Genomic DNA, 7,143 nt, shown 5'->3' with positions numbered 1-7,143 from the left:
ATTTACAATTTTTTGGATGATAAAGATCGTACTAAAAGAATTTTTTTAGAATTTTTTTATTAATCACGGTTATCATGTTTTCTATTATAACTAGTTGTTTACCGTAGGATATCTAAGTCCAATAACTTGAACTCCCAATCTTGTGAAAAGATGTAAATCGTCGGGGTTTATCCTCTCTAATAAAGTCATATCATGTAATAACAATGGTTAGAGGGGTGAGTATGCCAAATTTCTTTATAATTTCATAAGATTCATTCAATTTCAAAATATCAAATTTGTTCAAGATATCATAATATCTATTACGTCATCCAATTTTTTTATGTAACACAAGTATCATCCTAATTCACAAAATAACTAACCGGTACATTAGAAAAGTTACTCTTACGTGGTAAAATTACTCTTATCAACTATAGTTATACCCTTATTTCGATAGCTCATTTTTAATTCTAACTTTCACATTCCATCATTTTACTTTATCTTTTTGTTATGTCATTCATTTAATAAGACAAACTAGGGAAACATATAATTTTATAAAAATCATATATATTATAAAAGTTGGTTCTCGTAAGATTAAAACAAATAAAATCAAAAACCAACCAAATTAAACTATCGAAAAGTTGGTTAGTTCCCTCATTAATCCGTCGTTGATCTACGAGAGATTTTTTACATCACTAATATCCATCGTTGATATTTTGTTTTGTAGTAGTGAAATTGAATTCTTCATTCGAGTACCGCTCAAGTTTATAAATAATTCAACTGGCTTTGATTTAAATAAACAAAAAACAAATCAACTATTCAAAGAATGGTTACTACCACCTCCCGAATTAATTCATGCTATTATGTCAACCATAGAGGCGATTACGACGGTTATGTATATATCATGTATTTTATTTATAATATAACATCCATGAAGTTATAAAAGCTGAAATACAGATACAATGTTGATAAAACTATATTATATCGTAAAGGTGAACTTCTATTTTGTGTTTGAAACCCAACTCGAGCTAGAAAATTATGTCTGAACTCGTTAAAAGCTCGACTCCTTTACACTATTGTCTCATATGAAGATATTTATTTGAAAGAGTAAACTACAAATTCAGTCCTTATGGTTTATTGATTATAACACTTCTTATTTTTATAGTTTAAAAATTACAGATAGCTATGGTTTACATTTGGCCATTCCCTCTAAAGGTCATTAAAAAACTAGTTGAGTTAGGGGCATTTACTCTTTTTTCCATTTTTCTCACATTTAAAAAAAATATTAATTACAATTATATATATGTGTATGTGTGTGTATGCATGTATAGATTGTGTATCATTTACAAACCTTCTCATTAGTACAAAACATACAAATTAATTTCCATTATTCAACGAGTATTCTAATGAATATTTGATTTAATAAATATCTCGATTCTTTCCTAATACAATGTGTTAATCATAATAAATGAACTATTATAATCTTCAATAAATATCCAGATCATAATTAAATAAACTCATGTCATTTCTATAAATATCTTAACGAGCTGGTTTTATTGATTTGTACTAATGGTTGTGTTTGTAAAATAAATCACCAACATATAGAAGGCTTAATTAATTGAGAACTTCATAAATTGTGAGATCCATAAGGTCCAATGTAAACCAATCATTTCGATTAAATTGTTTAATGATTTAATTAATGATAAAAGGGTGATTTAGTAATTTTGTACAAGGATGACAACTAATACATTTATTATATTTGATATTTTCATTGCTCTCTCCTAATCTGAAACTCCTAAATTGTAACCCTTTTTTTCTATAGGGGCGTGACGTCTTTCAACCACCACAACATATCCCTTTTTCTATAGAGACATGGCCTTTTTCAACCACCACATCTCAGATGTAGCAATTGCATTACACCATCATCAATAGCACAAATATGGCAAACACTACACAAATCCAATGACAACTCTTCGGTCACCACATATCCGACGACCACACCACAAATCCCTTGACTTTGTTGATCAAAAATTTCTTTTCTAATGTAACATACAATGGTGTTCCCAAAAATAACCTTCTTCCTCATCACTCCAGTAGATCTGAAAAACACTCCTCCGTCATATTTCCTATCTCTAGTTTCTAGTCACCATGACTTCCATCTCTATCTACCCCCTCAACCTTCCTTCAACATTAAATCCTTGATCTCGGAACCACCATGAAAGAACACCAAAGCCGGATCTCAGTCTCATATTCGGATTCATCCAACCTTCTCATTCTGCCCACCCCTCCAAATCTAAAATGCTAAACACCATTCCTACCAGATCTCGTGAACGGCTAAGCAACGATGGAAATCTGGAACACAACTGAAAGTACTCGTTGGAAAACCAACGGACATGGAATAGATCCAGGAGGAGTCACCAGAAAAGCCAAGATTAGGTAGATGCAGAAAAAATACAAATGGGTTTCACAAGTGTTCACTTTTGTGTAGATTTTAATTTTGTGTAAGCCTTTATATTTTGATATTGTTTTTGTTTTTGTGTTTACAGTAGTCTTCACAATGTGTTTACCAAGATGTTCACAGTGTGCAATCATATGGTATCCTATCGAGCAATTGGAAATTTGTATTTATGGTGTAGTTTAAGTGTTTAGGTGTTCCATCACCCTAGATTTTACAATTTATCCACAATGGCATTCACATTGAGGTCATAATGTATTAATAGTCACTAAAAATGTGCCAAGTGTTCACAAGGTTGTAACAAAATATCTACTATAAGTGGTAGGTTTAGTGTTATGGAATAATTACTTGGTGTTCATAATGTGGTCACAAGGTGTTCAAAAAGGTTCACAATATCTAATGTGGTGTTACTGTGAAAAGCGTTAAGGGACGAAAGAGAGATCAATAAGGAGAGAGGAGAGTGACGAATACCCAAAATGCCATTTATTTAATTTTGTAATTCAAAATTACCAACATTACTAACTTCCTAATTTAATATAATTTTGTGGTTTATCTTATATCTCATGGATCTTACAAATTGCAAAGCTCACAAAAGAATACCCCTATATATATGATCATGCATCATATATATTGATATAGAGCTAGGAGATAGTTTCTCTTCGATGGCCACGTCACTTCTTCGGTTGCTGCAACAAAAAGTGAACAACCATAAAAATACAGTCTCCCTCTTCCCCCCTTGAACTCTTAGGTGAACTAGCATCACCGCCTCATTCTCCAATCTTTTACCCTTTTCACCTTCAACACTTCTCCTTTCATGCGTCAAAGTTCATCTTTGGCCACATCCATGTTTATCTCCGACATCTTTCCTTGTACGAGAAGCCAAAAGCTCCAGCAACCTCCATTTCATTCTATTGTAACTCTAGCGACCCAAAAGCTCTCTTTCAACCCCCCACCCCCTTCCATCGATCTCTCAATGTAAATCAAACCCCCTTCTATTAGGACATGAGTTTAAGGTTTATTTCTGATACGTAGGGTTATGATTTTGGTTTGAATATGGGCTGTTCAATAAGCCACCCATTTTTGCTGCTATTAAATGATAAACATAATATGGGACTTAGATAGCTAATAAAATATATATATATATATATATATATATATAAAGAGGATATTTTAACTATATAATTAGGTTCAAATATGTGGTTATCATTCAATTAGGGTTTTTTTTCTTTTCTGAATCTGGATTTGGTTTTGATTTTGATTGTTAATGGCTCTTACTTGGATTTTGAGATTTAGATTCAGAACTGATTTTGATTTTGAGGTGTGTATGAAATTATAATACATGACCAAAATACTTTTTTATCACATTTTTCATACTTTCTTCTTTAAATTATATATACTATACAATGATAATATTAATTGACGGTAATATTAATTGATGGTAGTGGTGGTGATAGAAGCAATGAGTGGCAACAATATTGGGGGTATCGCTAACAACGACCGCCTCTATGGTCAGGTGGTGCTGGTAGCAAGGGTAGCGATAGAGGTGGGAGTGGGGAGATGTTAGAGGGTGGTGGTGATATTGAACATTTATATAATAGACTACGGATTTTTTGAGAGCTTGGTCTTTTATAAAGATAGGTAGGAATAGAGTAAATTCCGTTACGTGGTGGAATGATGAATTATGTGAACAATTAAACACTTCATGGAAGAATTTCGTTGGATTTGCTATACTTTTTCCATAAGGCTATGTTTGCCAAACATAGACTATTTTATTTTTGGGCAAATTGCATGAAAAATTAAGTAACGTACTTTAACTGAATTCCTATTTTGGGTAATGTACTTTCAAAACTTCTATTTTGGTACCTAAGATATATAGTTTTAAACATTTGAATACTCAAGTAACCGGTTGAAACATTAACCGGTTAAAGATGTTGAAGCATTAACCGGTTAGATTAAGATATCCATGTCAACAAATAATACTAAGGTTGGATACCACATCAGCATGGTAACCAGTTAATGTTTCAACCGGTTACCTGGATGCTTAAATGTTTAAAACTTTACATTTTAGGTACCAAAATGAAAGTCCTGAAAGTACGTTACCCAAAATAGATATCAAGTTAAACTACGTTACTTTTTCATGCAATTTGTCCCTTTATTTTTTTAGATTATTTCAAAAGTCTCATTTAATTGGGCAAAAAGTAACTTACAAGATAACTTATTGAACGTTATTTCGAATAACATTTCAACAAGTTCCAGTTGAATTAGAGCGTCCTTCATTTGCACTTGTCATAGTGGAAATCGAGTGCCCCGATCAAGTTTTGGAACATCGAACTTCACCGATATCATAGCATTAACTGACGATAAATAATCCCAATAAAAATTCAATACCAAACATAGAAGCTCTGATACCAATTGTTGTAAAACTTGAACCGTAAATGTTTCAAAAACAAACTCAAATAGATGTTCCCACTACAAAAATGAAGAGTATCAGCGAGGGAAAATTCCCTCGCTGATCCGTCGCTGAAAGGGCAATCCGTCGTTGATCCGTCGCTGATACTCCGTCGGTCAAACAGTCGTAGGTAATGCTATCAGCGACGGATCAGCGACGGATATCAGTGACGGATTTGCGACGGACACTTTCAGCAAGGGATCAGCGAGGGAAGTATTTAGCGACGGATCAGCGACGGATTTGCGAGGGAACTTTCAGCGACGGATTTGCGAGGGAACTTTCATCGACGGATTTGCGAGAGAACTTTCAGCGACGGATCTACGAGGGAATTTCAAGCACTTTCAGCGACGGATTTTCCCTCGCTAATCCGTCACTAATTTGTAAAAAATTAAGAAATACATTTTTTTTAAAATGCATAAATCCTGTATTTATTTATAAAAACCTGAAAATAATAATATATAACAAACCAAATCTGTGAACAAAGTAACCAATTCATACGATTTAAAATATGGATTCATACAATTAAAAATATTCAATTCATACAATTTAATCTTCGAATACATAAAATCTAACTATCGGGAGGTGGGGGAGGTGGGAAAACGTATCCTGACTGCCGCATAAACGCAGCAAAATGCTCCGATAATGCGGCCTGTTGGGCTAATGCAACAGCTTGTCTGGCCTGTTCGGCCTCCCAATCTGCCCTCTTCTTCCGTTCGTCCTTCATTTCGGCCAGATGACGTTCCTCCCGTAACTCTGCCTCCTCCTCTACCCTTGCCAACTTCTCTCTCAACTCCGCTACTTGTAAATATTAAATATTCGACAAAATCAATAATTTCTTCGCAATTTTAGTAAAGAGAAAGTTTATAACAATATAACCAACGTACCTCCGCTCTTGACTCGTATGATGACCCGCTACTGCTACATCTACCCGTGATAGCATAAGAGGGATCATGGGTAGTCCCGAAACCAAATATTCGGCCTTTCCTCCGTCATCCGACACTTTATTCCCAAAGAGATGCCTCATCAGGGAGAGGGCTGTCGGTACTAGATTGTGACTCACCCCTAAGCGATTGAAATCGCTCCTATGGTTCACCAAAACAAAAACGGGTGAGGTTATGTATGTAGATATTTCAGCAGCATAACGACTGTAAATCAAACATAACCAATGCATGTATGTAACAACTAAGCATTCTAATAATACAATGTTCAAAGTCACATTATCAACCTACTTACTTAGCCTAACGTCTGCCCAACAATGACAGCCCAAACTAATAGCATCACTATGTTTATTGAAATATATTACCTTAAACCTACCAAACGTATCTATTAACCAAAGTAATGGTTTTAGAAAACTTACATGATACCTAGCAGCTTTCGGGTAACTRAACTGAGGAGGATCGGTAGRCGGKTCGGACGAWCCTTGATCGAACTTCCGGTTCGTGCAGTGAGTGCGCTCAAACACCTCAGTAGCAGTAGGCTCACGACCCATTACTTGTGTCTACATTAGACAATTAGGTTAAGTTGTTACTAACATAAATAACGAATTACAGTTTCAAAAAAGATTAGATACTCACCATCCTATCTCGATGTTGTGCCGTACTAATCGATCCACCAGTGTGTCTGGACAACACCCCCTCAAACTGGGTGTTCCGATTGGCCCGATTGATCCTGGATTTCCTTTTCCAAGCCTCGGTATCCCAAACCTGTTAAAAACAGAGCACATATATAAGAATTAAGTCGGTACACATGGCAGTTCGAAAAGCTCACAATAGAGATGCATACCGTATCAATCATCTGCAGCCAAAACCTGTCTGGTATCCATACGGGATGGTGTAATCTAATCCGTGAGAAGTCCTCACCATCCCATTGTTGATCACCAGGATAGGCCTGTGCCACGGCCCAATCACGATTGGATAGATGAATATATGCTTAAACGTATGTGTATATGTGAATGTATAGACAGTGTGTGTGTGTGTGTGTGTGTGTGTGTGTTATATGCAGATTCGTGTGGTTTTAGGCCTTAACCCATTTAACTGGGCTTTGTTCGGTTTTATTGGCTTTAATCTATTTACCGGGCTTCATTGAGTTTATCGGGCCTTAATAAACTTTATTTAGTTTTATTTGACTTTATTTGGTTTATTGGGCCTTAATGGGTTTTATTCGGTTTTATTAGGCTTAATCAACTTTATTAATTAATTTTTGTAATAATCTAATAAATAATTATTAATAAATAATTTATAAGTAATTAAATTAGTAGTTATAA

This window comes from Cynara cardunculus (assembly GCF_001531365.2).
Source record: "Cynara cardunculus var. scolymus isolate 2C chromosome LG 8, CcrdV1, whole genome shotgun sequence".
Lineage (NCBI taxonomy): Eukaryota > Viridiplantae > Streptophyta > Magnoliopsida > Asterales > Asteraceae > Cynara > Cynara cardunculus.
Note: the sequence above shows the minus strand (reverse complement) of the source record.